The sequence below is a fragment of the Euprymna scolopes genome, chromosome 14, assembly GCF_053919585.1.
Source record: "Euprymna scolopes isolate OS-2025 chromosome 14, ASM5391958v1, whole genome shotgun sequence".
Taxonomy (NCBI): Eukaryota; Metazoa; Mollusca; class Cephalopoda; order Sepiida; family Sepiolidae; genus Euprymna; species Euprymna scolopes.
The window spans coordinates 157,870,356-157,886,501 of record NC_136495.1 but is presented as its reverse complement, the minus strand read 5'-3'; the positions used below and the strand labels follow the sequence as shown (position 1 = coordinate 157,886,501).

At 35.4% G+C, this 16,146-nt stretch overlaps 1 protein-coding gene across 1 annotated transcript in view; it reads right to left on the bottom strand.

The window, feature by feature from the left end:
* The window catches only part of LOC145293305 (uncharacterized), a 535,198-nt gene that overhangs the window by 50,556 nt on the left and 468,496 nt on the right, over nt 1-16,146 (bottom strand). The window lies entirely within an intron of this gene.

Below are 16,146 nucleotides of genomic sequence, written 5' to 3'. Positions count from 1 at the left end.
CGACACAAAAAAAACAAAACAATGAAATGGATAAATAGAAATCTGCATAAATTAAAATATCATATTTAAGCGTATTTTACGACCGGACTACGTCGGGCGTTCCTGCTAGTTTTAAATTATTTTTTTTTTGTCATAAGATAGAACATAGAATTTAAACCTTGATTCTAGCCGAATGCCAAGGAAATATAATTTATTTATTTATTTATGCCAATGAGATATATTTATATTTATTTATTTATGAATGCCAAGGAAATATATTTTATTTAGAGTTTTATGTTGTACACAAAGTGTACAACGTAACACTCTAAATAAAATATATTTCCTTGGCATTCAGCTAGAATCAAGGTTTAAATTCTATGTTCTATCTTATGAAAAAAAAAAAAATAATTTAAAACTAGCAGGAACGCCCGACGTAGTCCGGTCGTACAATACGTTTTAATATGATATTTTAATATGATATTTTAATATGATATTTTAATATGATATTTTAATATGATATTTTAATATGATATTTTAATATGATATTTTAATATGATATTTTAAACGACGTCAGATGAAATAATATGTTTTTGCATTACAGTTCGGAGTTTGTAACTAGCTCATACGAAAAAAAAAAATGTGTAGTGTGATAAGGTACATTCGCGCATAAAATTATTATAACAAATAATTTTACAGATAGTAGTTATGAAACGATTCAAACATTTTTCCCATTCACAGGCGCTAGGGGCCTCAAATGATTGGATTTTTTACGGGCCGTTTTTTAATGGGATTTTAGACGGTTAAAATTGTTTTTAAAGGGTCAAAAATAGGTGAACATTTTGAAAAATCGTTAAACATTTTGTGCATTCATCTTAGTTTATTTTTAATTTTTAATCAGTTTATATGACCTTGATTTGAATTTTATTTTTTACTATCGATTTGAAATATTTTTAGCAATTCCAATCCAAAGCTAAATATTTTTTTCATTGTTTCACGGTCTCGATTCTTCGATTGAAATGTAAGGTTGACGCCAATTCAATTTACTACTCGTTTTGCCCGAATTCGATATTTTTCGACGTTGTCCGTCACATATCCAAACCCTAACCCTACCCCCACTCCTTTTCTAACCTGTGCAAAATATTTCTTAAAAATGGTGAATTTTTGTGAAAATAAATATTCACCTTCTCAGTTTGCAAAAAATATTGCAATATCATTTGATTTATTTTTTTTCTGTCGGACTGAGGTATAATTCTGTACTTTGAGAAGACATTAGTTTATTGCTTATCGTCTGAGACGCCCCTACAAGGGAATGTCGACGACGCTCCTCAGGCATTTTTTGTAGACTAGAGTGCTCTATCTTTTGACCGCTGACGTTTCAATCCCCACTGACCTTGTCTCGCATATTCCCGCGGTAGGGGGGCGATGGAGGAAAATACTAGCTTTTAAACTTTTCTTGCTTATTCACCTGCTTGCGTAACGAAGGAAATGTAAGAGAAACAATGGATCAAATAGAAAATGGGGTTCAATTAAAGGACACGAAAGGATGAACCCCCGATTGTCCAACGACAGGATGACGACATAATGATCAACATTGCCTTGTCATTTTTTTTTTAAAGCAAATCATGAATGCATAATTCATGATTTGTTAGTTAAGTCGATTCACAATTAGCATTTACCTCAGCATGAAATGCAGGATTTGGAGGAAATAACGAAAATATGAGCTTGAAAACTTCACAAGAAAAATCGTTTCCTCTGATTTGACGCAGAAAGGAATTCATCAGAGGAATTTGTTAGTCAACCGGTGCAAAACGTTTTGAACGTGTGAAACACTTTTGACAGTGAAATTATAGGGCAACAGGAAAAGCGACGTGGGATGCTTTTTTTGTTTCGCTCTAATGTTTTGTGAGAACAGGGGAGGGTCTAGGAACATCCGGTGAGGCCCCTGATTAACAAAAAATAAAAATAAAGGGATGTGTATTACATTGTATAAGGCCTGTCGGGAAAATAATCATGAATGTTCATAAGAAAAAAATGCTATTTCAAACGTAAGCTTGACAGATCGAAGAAAATGCGGCTCCAAACATAAGGTTGGTAGACCGATGTAAATAAGATTTAAGTCTTAGCAGACTAACAAAAGTGATATTTAAAACTAAGCCTGACAGACCAATGAAAATGAAATTTCAAACTTAAGATTGACAGATCAACGAAAATTATATTTTAAACTTAAGATTGACAGACCAACGAAAATAATAGTTCAAACTTAAGATTGACAGATCAACGAAAATTATATTTTAAACTTAAGATTGACAGACCAACGAAAATTATATTTTAAACTTAAGATTGACAGACCAACGAAAATAATAGTTCAAACTTGAGATTGATAAATCAACGAAAATTATATTTTAAACTTAAGATTGACAGACCAACGAAAATAATAGTTCAAACTTGAGATTGACAGATCAACGAAAATTATATTTTAAACTTAAGATTGACAGACCAACGAAAATAATAGTTCAAACTTGAGATTGATATATCAACGAAAATTATATTTTAAACTTAAGATTGACAGACCAACGAAAATAATAGTTCAAACTTGAGATTGACAGATCAACGAAAATTATATTTTAAACTTAAGATTGACAGACCAACGAAAATAATAGTTCAAACTTGAGATTGATATATCAACGAAAATTATATTTTAAACTTAAGATTGACAGACCAACGAAAATAATAGTTCAAACTTGAGATTGACAGATCAACGAAAATTATATTTTAAACTTAAGATTGACAGACAAACGAAAATAATAGTTCAAACTTGAGATTGATATATCAACGAAAATTATATTTTAAACTTAAGATTGACAGACCAACGAAAATAATAGTTCAAACTTGAGATTGATATATCAACGAAAATTATATTTTAAACTTAAGATTGACAGACCAACGAAAATAATAGTTCAAACTTGAGATTGACAGATCAACGAAAATTATATTTTAAACTTAAGATTGACAGACCAACGAAAATAATAGTTCAAACTTGAGATTGATATATCAACGAAAACGATATTAATCTATTTATTGCAGACTATTATCCTCATCTTTATTAGTTGTTGTTGTTTCACGACGTTTCGGCCAACTATTCCTCTGGCCTTCGTCAGGTGGTAACCGCGACGGATAGGAACCTCGAATCTCCTAACTGCATTCTCAGCAATTACTGCCATCCGTAGTTGTTGTCGTCTCATCACGTTCTCACATCTACGGATGGCAGTGATTGCTGAGAATGCAGTTAGGAGATTCGAAGTTCCTATTTGTCGCGGTTACCACCTGACGAAGACCAGAGGAATAGTTGGTCAAAACGTCGTGAAACAACAACTAATAAAGATGAGAATAATAGTCCGCAATAAATAAATTAATATAAATAATATTCATCTCAATAATGAATTCCAATTAAAATGATAAATATAAAAAAACGATATTTTACACTTACGAGTAAGATTGAAAATCCTGACTAAAGCTGAAATTCATTATCCCCCCCTCCTAATAGGCAAACTACTGTTTCACTCTTATATTCTAAGTAAACTAGCGAAAAAAGCAAATCCCAGAAGTTTCAGAAACCTAGACTTATTGTCTTCCGGCATTAGAAGAAGATACGACTTTATTTAAGTAATATACTTAATATCTACAATTACTATAAACTCGCTTGTATTGAAAATGTGGCTTCCTTGCCATCTATAACAAACCACGGAATATAGTTTGCCTTACTTTCAATTATATTTGTACCTGAAACATACAGTGATCCTAGATACGTCACTAAGGCTATTTCTGAATAGATACACAATGCTTTGTGCCTGACCTAATTGACTGTCGTTAACTACTAATTACGACGTGCCAAGTAGTCTTATTACGGTACAAACCCCCTATCTTTCGTGCTACGTATATCCAATATATTCATTTCCTCCAAGACAACTGCCATTGTCTGATTTGCATGTTAAATAAAAAAGAAAAATAATGAAAAAAATTTTTTTCCTTCTTTTTCTATAACTAAATTTTACTTGACTATAAATTCTAAAACTTAATTCTACTGTATTCTGTAAGCTAATCCTCTCCTAAAAACTAACAATCTATATACTCCCCAAGCTGCTAATAACACTCATACATTACACACGCCGTGGAGGGGGTCCTTAGCTTTCAGCCCATAACCTTCGCACGCTGATCGCTGGAGGTCACAATCATTAAAAACTTACACATTTCTACCGCCAAGGCATGCGTTAGTTTGTTCTTATTCAGTCTGTACTTAGATTTACAGCTGCTTGTATTACATAGCAATAGCTGTCTATTCATTAGTTTTGCAAAGATAAATACAAAAACTGAACCGATACTCTATAATGCAAAATACAACTTCATGATTTTTAAACGAAAGCTGAAGATGTCTTCATTAGAAGAGGAAATATACTTAATATCTACAACTTTCATATATTCGTATCTGCTGGAAATCTGCCCGTATACCAATTTACTTTATTATACACACTGAACCCAACATAGCTTATAATTTTACTTCCAATTTATACCTGTACTGTATTGTATTTCATATAAAAATGAAGTTACTTGTATCTGACAGCATAGATACAGCACTTAACCCTCATGCCATCTAAAATACCCAGAGCTTGGGCAACCACATTTTTAACTAAATCTTAATATCAAGCCATTCTGTAACACATTATCCTATTCCTAAGCCAACATATAAATAAAAAAAAAATCCTAAATTTAAAGGAAAAATATTAAACCATATCATAACTCTTTCCAACAAACCTCTTGCAAATATAGCTGCTTCCACCGCATTAACTTTTACTCACCCCCTCCTCCAGTAACAATGTAATAATAATGTCCCTTAATCACTTTGAGGAGTGTAATTTCTCAGTAGACATAACATTTACATACTAACCCAGTAACATTAACTACCCACGCGGGATCGCAGAAATACCTGGATTATGACCCAGCCGCGGGGCAAACTCTCTCGGTGCTGATGAACCCGTAGATCTTTCCAGGTCATCCGTCTAGGAGAAGGAAAACTCTGAAGCTAAACCTAAGGGGAGGGAGGCCCCTCCAGTCTTGGATTGGATGACATCCTTCCTAGAGCTGGTGACTCAAACAAATTACCGGTCTGCAAACCTAAACTGCTTAAGGAGTAGATGGGCACTGTCTATCACCCGTCTTCCATACTCCTTCTTTACCTATTAGCTAGGCGTAGAGGTCGAAGCACAGGGATTCGACAGAAACACTCAGTGATCGATCTTGTTTCCTGACTAGGGCAATGAACGCCGTTTTTCCCCACTCTCGACATATCCCATCCCACTCTAAACTGGGCACTTGGGAGTGCTTGAACACCATAATGCCAGGACAAGTAGATTGGGTTGACCATCATCTGGTGGGTTGAGGGTACCGGATTGAAAGTTCCTGGCTGCTGTTTCCGACGGGTAGTACAGGGCCCTAACTCTTTGGTAGCGCTTAGAGCGGCTGATCAATCAACAGTTGAATAATATCGGGATGCTTGTAGTGCCATGTCGCGCATGGAAAGGGACCCTGCACTCATCCTCGGTGGGCTTTCCTGAGGCTACAGTCCTAGTAGATGGAAGGTCAGCTGATGGTCTACTTGTGTTACATGCCTGGTGTTCTGCATAACCACTTGTTCAGCACCCCTTACCTAAACTGAAACTCTTACAAAAATGACAGTACAATCTAAAATTACGCTTAAACCAGGACAATACTCAAGCAAAACCAAATTGCCTCCTCCCTTGAGGTTTGCATTTACGAACATCCATGGGCTTAGAACTAATTTAAATGATGTTGAAGTATTTCTCCTAACAAATACCCCGGATATCTTAGCACTAAGTGAGACTAACCTACACTCCTCCATCCCCTTTAACGACTTTAACATGCTCGGATATCTCCTACTCTGCCATAAGGACTCTGACAGACATATGCACAGGCTTGGAGTATATATTCGTAACACCCTCCCCTTGACTAGATAAACAAAACTAGAATCGGACGATCAAGCCTTTATATGCTTTATACTTAACATGCAACATAATATTAGTTACTTTTATTTTCTCTACCGCTCTCCCTCGACCCAGGACTGTACCCTAATAAACAAAGTCTCTGACAGCATAGATTCTCTCGACACTAGCGCACAAGTGCATGTATTTGGAGACTTCAATGTCCACGACAATAACTGGCTTGGATTTTCTACCTACACAGACGCAGCTGGTAGCACAACACTTAGCTTCTCTATAACTCATTCCCTATCACAGATGGTTACGTTCCCAACCCGTTTCCCTGACCAGCATGAAAAACACGCATCACTTTTAGATCTGTTTCTGATCACAGTTCCTGATGATTGTGTTACGAATGGCCACAGCCCACTTGGGAATGCTGATCATGTAGTGATAATAGTTGAAATCGCCCTAAACTCTAGAGCCAAAATGGAAGAGCTATTTCTCAAAACAACGAGATATTATAAAAAGGCTGATTGGGAAGCCATCAGGGATCTCATTAGAGACGCCCTATGGCGAAATATCTTTTCACTTTCTGCTGAACAGTGCGCAAATAAGACCACTGAATGGTTCAAAACAGCAATTGAAGCACATGTTCCCACGAGGAAATTTTATAACAAGCCCCACTCTCCCCAATGGTTTACTTCCACAGGTGCAGCTGCCATCGCGCAAAGGCAGCATGCGTACCGCAGATTTAACCGAGATAAATTCAGTTCAAACAGACAGAAGTATATAGAAGCCAGAAGTAACTGTAAGAAAGAAAAAGCGACAGCTAAGAGAGAATTTACTGAAACCACCAAAAAACGCATCGAAGCTCAGAAATTAGGAACTTGTGACTTCTGGAAAATTTACAACAGTGTAGTAAATAATGGGCAATCAACAATTCCCCCACTATCCAACAATCATGAAGTTGTTTGCTCAGCAACCGAGAAGGCTAACATGCTTGCCAGTCGGTTTGCCTCCAACTCTACACTAGACCCTGCTAACCACCCTCTCCCAGACTTTCCTTTGCGGACAGACGTCACACTTGACTATCTGAAAATCACCCCTTCATGCTATCATAAAAAATCTCGACAATTCAAAAGCATGTGGACCTGATCTCATCCCGGCTGTGCTATTTAAAAAGTGCTCCGCCGAAGTAGCACCTATCCTCTCCAAACTTTACAACAAATACCTTAATGAATCTTGCTTTCCTGCCTACTGGAACACTGCTTCTGCGGTACCAGTTTCAAGAATTCTGGCGAAAGAACTAACCCAGTAAATTACCGCCCCATTAGCCTCCTCCCAATTTTTTCCAAAATATTTGGGTCCATAATTAACCAAGCTCTAGTCCATCACCTTACAGATGCTAAACTTCTAAAATACCCCTGTAGCATGTGTCCCTAATACATCAAAGTGGCAATCTGCCTTGTTTGGGGTGAAAATGTAAAAAAAAAAAATTGTAAAAACTATCAAAAAAAAAAAATGATATCTCAAGTTTAACATTGGCAGACTAACGAAAATGATATCTCAAGTTTAACATTGGCAGACTAACGAAAATGATATCTCAAGTTTAACATTGGCAGACTAACGAAAATGTATCTCAAGTTTAACATTGGCAGACTAACGAAAATGTATCTCAAGTTTAACATTGGCAGACTAACGAAAATGTATCTCAAGTTTAACATTGGAAGACTAACGAAAATGTATCTCAAGTTTAACATTGGCAGACTAACGAAAATGATATCTCAAGTTTAACATTGGCAGACTAACGAAAATGATATCTCAAGTTTAACATTGGCAGACTAACGAAAATGATATCTCAAGTTTAACATTGGCAGACTAACGAAAATGATATCTCAAGTTTAACATTGGCAGACTAACGAAAATGATATCTCAAGTTTAACATTGGCAGACTAACGAAAATGTATCTCAAGTTTAACATTGGCAGACTAACGAAAATGTATCTCAAGTTTAACATTGGCAGACTAACGAAAATGTATCTCAAGTTTAACATTGGCAGACTAACGAAAATGATATCTCAAGTTTAACATTGGCAGACTAACGAAAATGATATCTCAAGTTTAACATTGGCAGACTAACGAAAATGATATCTCAAGTTTAACATTGGCAGACTAACGAAAATGTATCTCAAGTTTAACATTGGCAGACTAACGAAAATGTATCTCAAGTTTAACATTGGCAGACTAACGAAAATGATATCTCAAGTTTAACATTGGCAGACTAACGAAAATGATATCTCAAGTTTAACATTGGCAGACTAACGAAAATGATATCTCAAGTTTAACATTGGCAGACTAACGAAAATGATATCTCAAGTTTAACATTGGCAGACTAACGAAAATGATATCTCAAGTTTAACATTGGCAGACTAACGAAAATGTATCTCAAGTTTAACATTGGCAGACTAACGAAAATGATATCTCAAGTTTAACATTGGCAGACTAACGAAAATGATATCTCAAGTTTAACATTGGCAGACTAACGAAAATGATATCTCAAGTTTAACATTGGCAGACTAACGAAAATGATATCTCAAGTTTAACATTGGCAGACTAACGAAAATGATATCTCAAGTTTAACATTGGCAGACTAACGAAAATGTATCTCAAGTTTAACATTGGCAGACTAACGAAAATGATATCTCAAGTTTAACATTGGCAGACTAACGAAAATGTATCTCAAGTTTAACATTGGCAGACTAACGAAAATGATATCTCAAGTTTAACATTGGCAGACTAACGAAAATGATATCTCAAGTTTAACATTGGCAGACTAACGAAAATGATATCTCAAGTTTAACATTGGCAGACTAACGAAAATGATATCTCAAGTTTAACATTGGCAGACTAACGAAAATGATATCTCAAGTTTAACATTGGCAGACTAACGAAAATGATATCTCAAGTTTAACATTGGCAGACTAACGAAAATGATATCTCAAGTTTAACATTGGCAGACTAACGAAAATGATATCTCAAGTTTAACATTGGCAGACTAACGAAAATGATATCTCAAGTTTAACATTGGCAGACTAACGAAAATGTATCTCAAGTTTAACATTGGCAGACTAACGAAAATGTATCTCAAGTTTAACATTGGCAGACTAACGAAAATGTATCTCAAGTTTAACATTGGCAGACTAACGAAAATGTATCTCAAGTTTAACATTGGAAGACTAACGAAAATGTATCTCAAGTTTAACATTGGCAGACTAACGAAAATGATATCTCAAGTTTAACATTGGCAGACTAACGAAAATGATATCTCAAGTTTAACATTGGCAGACTAACGAAAATGATATCTCAAGTTTAACATTGGCAGACTAACGAAAATGATATCTCAAGTTTAACATTGGCAGACTAACGAAAATGATATCTCAAGTTTAACATTGGCAGACTAACGAAAATGTATCTCAAGTTTAACATTGGCAGACTAACGAAAATGTATCTCAAGTTTAACATTGGCAGACTAACGAAAATGTATCTCAAGTTTAACATTGGCAGACTAACGAAAATGATATCTCAAGTTTAACATTGGCAGACTAACGAAAATGATATCTCAAGTTTAACATTGGCAGACTAACGAAAATGATATCTCAAGTTTAACATTGGCAGACTAACGAAAATGTATCTCAAGTTTAACATTGGCAGACTAACGAAAATGTATCTCAAGTTTAACATTGGCAGACTAACGAAAATGATATCTCAAGTTTAACATTGGCAGACTAACGAAAATGATATCTCAAGTTTAACATTGGCAGACTAACGAAAATGATATCTCAAGTTTAACATTGGCAGACTAACGAAAATGATATCTCAAGTTTAACATTGGCAGACTAACGAAAATGATATCTCAAGTTTAACATTGGCAGACTAACGAAAATGTATCTCAAGTTTAACATTGGCAGACTAACGAAAATGATATCTCAAGTTTAACATTGGCAGACTAACGAAAATGATATCTCAAGTTTAACATTGGCAGACTAACGAAAATGATATCTCAAGTTTAACATTGGCAGACTAACGAAAATGATATCTCAAGTTTAACATTGGCAGACTAACGAAAATGATATCTCAAGTTTAACATTGGCAGACTAACGAAAATGTATCTCAAGTTTAACATTGGCAGACTAACGAAAATGATATCTCAAGTTTAACATTGGCAGACTAACGAAAATGTATCTCAAGTTTAACATTGGCAGACTAACGAAAATGATATCTCAAGTTTAACATTGGCAGACTAACGAAAATGATATCTCAAGTTTAACATTGGCAGACTAACGAAAATGATATCTCAAGTTTAACATTGGCAGACTAACGAAAATGATATCTCAAGTTTAACATTGGCAGACTAACGAAAATGATATCTCAAGTTTAACATTGGCAGACTAACGAAAATGATATCTCAAGTTTAACATTGGCAGACTAACGAAAATGATATCTCAAGTTTAACATTGGCAGACTAACGAAAATGATATCTCAAGTTTAACATTGGCAGACTAACGAAAATGATATCTCAAGTTTAACATTGGCAGACTAACGAAAATGTATCTCAAGTTTAACATTGGCAGACTAACGAAAATGTATCTCAAGTTTAACATTGGCAGACTAACGAAAATGATATCTCAAGTTTAACATTGGCAGACTAACGAAAATGATATCTCAAGTTTAACATTGGCAGACTAACGAAAATGATATCTCAAGTTTAACATTGGCAGACTAACGAAAATGTATCTCAAGTTTAACATTGGCAGACTAACGAAAATGTATCTCAAGTTTAACATTGGCAGACTAACGAAAATGTATCTCAGTCGTAATCTTTACTGTTCAGTTTTTTTTAAAAATATTCAGCTGTAAAGAAAACAAATGAAGAAAATCGCATTAAAAATAATTTTATAAATCTTCTGCCCATGGAACCTCGATTTTAAGAACATATTTTTAGTTGTAACAGAACCAAATACTTCTTAAGACGAAGTACTGTTTCGAAATCTAGTGGACGTCATGAGTTTATCTCTGCTCTGCCATGATTTTCATGGCAGGTGCTCAACTAAAATTCTTCTAGAAGAATCGCAAAAGACATCGCCTGGATACAAGAACTGCTTACAATTTCCCTAATCTATCTGCGCATAAAAATTAAACATAAGTTCGGTTAGCAAAGTTTCCTTTCTTAGAAATGTCCGTCTGTGGAACACAATACATCAGCGCTGCTTCTCAGTTGACTATAACATGATCGTTTTAAGCCTAAAGTGAACAAGTTCCCGTTTAGTCGTTCTCTTAAACAAACACTATTAAAGTTTTACCATTACCGATAATTAACACTCATTAACCCTTAGCCTCAAGTGGCATTTGGGCCTTGATAAGCAGTGACCTCTAGCAAAAATCTCTGTAAATCATGAACATGCAGTTGTTAAGCTATTAAGAATTATTAAAATGTAACTGTGGCAGTTGTTATGGTGTTAAATGGTAACAAAACGAAGGAACACAGGACTTTTAGAAACAAACATGTATTCACATATATTACAGGCAAATTCAGGTTAAGCAATACCATTCCTCAACTGTTAGGTGTTTGCACCCGACCTCCTTGGCCGCTCTCTGACTGCCGGGCACCGGTACTCGTTACCCGAAGTGACGTCACAAGAGGAAGTGACGTCATGATAGTCCATTAATCCCATGGATGCGCGTCTCCAACAGGCAGACTGAAGGCAAACGTGATAGACCAACAAACAACTCAAGAATTCATTTGTTATTGTCCGTTAGAAATCACTGATGATTTGTGCTAACAAATAATAACTAATAATAACTTTCATTAATTTGTTTAATCTGTTAACTTTCAAACGACTGAGATACATACATTTTCGTGTTTTATCTGTTAACTTTCAAACGTGCAAAAAAAAGGAAATGGCTACTGATTCTTTTTATATGTTTGCGACCTTGTCACCTGATATGCTAATAAGATGTTTTTTTAGCGACTGACTCAGTTTTGAGTTGGACGTTGATGTTGCAAGTGTGTAATTTGGACGTTGGAGTAGCAAGTATTGGATAAAGACGTTTGAATAGCAAGTATTGGTTTTAGACGTTGGATTAGCAAGTATTGGATAGCAGTATGTCGAATTTTGAGCAGTTGAATTTAACCACACCACGTTTTCTTTCTAATAGCCAGACAGAAAGATAGCGGCAACATAATAAACAAACAAACATAGATGCTATTCTTCAGTTTTGGCAATTTCCTTTCTTTTAATCATCCAATTAAATCAAAGAAGGAAGCCGAACTCTCTCGAAGTAATTGTTCAGTAAATATGTCGACCAAAACGTAACAGCATATTATATGTCACAGACCGAGGAAGCGTAAGGGGAAAAGATAACAGCTGTAAAACAAAGAATGTTTCACGACAGCAGAATAAATAAACAAGGTGAAATGAAGATAGCTGTGAAACCTTAACGTTCAACAAAGTTGATTTCGTGTCTTCCGTACGAATCTATTTCATGCCTAACCCCTTTTTTTCGTGTATTATCTCTGTTAAAAGGTTAGGCTTTCAGTAGAGTTTATGAGGAAATGCCGGTCAGAATATGTTTTCCCGCTTTGAGTACAAAATCGATCTCGAAATCTAGTGGGCGATAATACTTTCTCTTCCTTACAACGTATTTCTCACAAAATAAACGCTGCTCATCTTTCTCTGTCGTTATTTTTATAGCAAGTGTTTAACTAAATTACAAACACTTGTCCATCATCTGTAACATCATCTGTAACATCATCTGTAACATCATCGTCACAAAATCATCTTTTTACAACCATTTTCTTCATCTACGCATTTAAAACTAAGTGAAATTCCATGAAGAAATTTTTTTTTACCAATTTCGTGGAATACGATAGCACGTGCTTGATTCCCTATTGACTATAACATAGTGGTTTTCAAGTCCGATTAAATAATCAATTTCAGTTGCCAATCCCCTCAGAGTATTGTTCATTGCTAACTGAGAATTTCATTAATCTTTATCCTCGAGTGACCTTTAGGTCTTGTTAAGTGGTGCCACACTAGTAAAATAAAACCTATGATTGTTTTTGTGTTTCTAAGCGTCTACAACGCTTGCACAATGTTCACCATACTTTATCAAAATATGGATCATGGTCTAACTTAAAACTAATCTAATTTTTGGGATATCTAGGTTAAAGTTCCAAATCAAGCAATAATTTTTATTCTTAGGAGTCACCACCTATCAAGGCCCGAAGGCCACTTGAGGATAAGGGTTAATGAATGTAAGGTGATAGTATAGTAATGGTGTAAATTGGGTAGAATTTGATTATTTATGATGGCGGCTGAACAAGAATTTGTTTACATTCGATTTGAAGGCTATCATGTTGTATTCAACTGAGAAGCAAAAGGGCAGTTCTGGGAAATAAACTTTGTTCATGGAATTCTCGTTAAGATTTATACACAGTTGGGAGTGGGAGAAATCGCTTATAGTGGTTGTAGATAGTCGGATGTTTTTTTTTTTGTGAGTTTTGCAAGGGGGGCCACAGATTGGAGTTCAGTCCAGCACTTGTCATGAAAATAACGATAGAGCAGAGACAGGCTGAAAACGTTTCTTCTGTAGGAAATTAGTTGCAGAGAAGAGAAAAGGGAAACACTAGGTTTCGAAACCGTTTTTGAACTCTATCAAGGCAGGATAGGCCGCCGAGGAGCCCTTGCTCAGGTGTGCCAACAGTACTCAATTTTAGGGCGTACCTAGCTCTTATATAGATCATTCAATTTTTTGTTACATCAGCAGTAAGATACGCACTGAAGCTGTATTATGATCCAACTATTTTCCCAGTGATCTTGGCAACAGGTTTAACGTATGTGTTCCATTTCAGATCAGGAGTGAAGGCCAGTACCAGAAACATGGAGCTTCCCCAAACAAGAGCCATTCATTTCAATTATGACGTGATGGAGGTCATTCATTTCAATTATGACGTGATGGAGGTCATTCATTTCAATTATGACGTGATGGAGGTCATTCATTTCAATTATGACGTGATGGAGGTCATTCATTTCAATTATGAGACGTGATGGAGGTCATTCATTTCAATTATGAGACGTGATGGAGGTCATTCATTTCAATTATGAGACGTGATGGAGGTCATTCATTTCAATTATGAGACGTGATGGAGGTCATTCATTTCAATTATGACGTGATGGAGGTCATTCATTTCAATTATGACGTGATGGAGGTCATTCATTTCAATTATGACGTGATGGAGGTCATTCATTTCCATTATGACGTGATAGAGGTCATTCATTTCAATTATGACGTGATGGAGGTCATTCATTTCAATTATGACGTGATGGAGGTCATTCATTTCAATTATTAGACGTGATGGAGGTCATTCATTTCTATTATGACGTGATAGAGGTCATTCATTTCAATTATAAGACGTGATGGAGGTCATTCATTTCAATTATGACGTGATGGAGGTCATTCATTTCAATTATGACGTGATAGAGGTCATTCATTTCAATTATGACGTGATGGAGGTCATTCATTTCAATTATGAGACGTGATGGAGGTCATTCATTTCAATTATGAGACGTGATGGAGGTCATTCATTTCAATTATGAGACGTGATGGAGGTCATTCATTTCAATTATGAGACGTGATGGAGGTCATTCATTTCAATTATGAGACGTGATGGAGGTCATTCATTTCAATTATGAGACGTGATGGAGGTCATTCATTTCAATTATGAGACGTGATGGAGGTCATTCATTTCAATTATGAGACGTGATGGAGGTCATTCATTTCAATTATGAGACGTGATGGAGGTCATTTATTTCAATTATGAGACGTGATGGAGGTCATTCATTTCAATTATGACGTGATGGAAGTCATTCATTTCAATTATGACGTGATGGAGGTCATTCATTTCAATTATGACGTGATGGAAGTCATTCATTTCAATTATGAGACGTGATGGAGGTCATTCATTTCAATTATGAGACGTGATGAGGTCATTCATTTCAATTATGAGACGTGATGGAGGTCATTCATTTCAATTATGAGACGTGATGGAGGTCATTCATTTCAATTATGAGACGTGATGGAGGTCATTCATTTCAATTATGACGAGATGGAGGTCATTCATTTCAATTATGAGACGTGATGGAGGTCATTCATTTCAATTATTAGACGTGATGGAGGTCATTCATTTCAATTATGAGACGTGATGGAGGTCATTCATTTCAATTATGAGACGTGATGGAGGTCATTCATTTCAATTATGAGACGTGATGGAGGTCATTCATTTCAATTATGACGTGATGGAGGTCAGAGAAATAAGTATGAAAAGAGAGAAGCTTGGCTTTCGATGCATTAAAATAAACTTTTATTTCAATATAGCACCACGCCCTCAAGATCAGAAGAGATCGTGGTCATTGCTGACCTTTGAAATGTTGCCATAGATTGTGATGTCGTCTGCATAAATGTCTACGAATAATCTAAGCATGGGATTTGAAAAATCATTGATGAAGATCAGCTATTGCGATAACTTAGGTCCTGTTAACTGAACAGGTTCTCTACTTGATCCATATTGTAGCCAATGAATTATCACACCTTATATGACCTCGATTGATACTTTTGAATTACATTTTAGCTTAATCACGTAATTAGTTTTTGAACTATCAAAGTTTTCATGACATAACTACAGGAATACTTCAAAGTAAAAACTAGAAAGTGGACCTTGGGGTTACCCTCAACAGCTTCATATTTTTTCTTTCAGTTCCCTCATTTCATAAACGACGCTTCTGACAAAGGGAAGATGAGAATTTCTGTTTTCTGGATCGGAATCCACACTTATCATTAGCTGTTGTTTTTGCGTGTTTATGTGTTAGTTCCTTCCTCATAGGTTTCGAAACGGCTGAGCATATCTTTTGCAAATTTCACACAAAGCAAATTTATGTGTTTGGCAGTGTTCTTAGATACGTTTTCTTCAGAAATGAATCTGATAAGTAACGAAAATCGAAAAAAAAAAATCCGATCTTAAACATAGTGTTTCTTCTTTTATAGATAAAAGATAATTTTTACATGCGAATATTTTACGTTCACTGGACATTATCTATATATTAATAAGATAGTGTGTG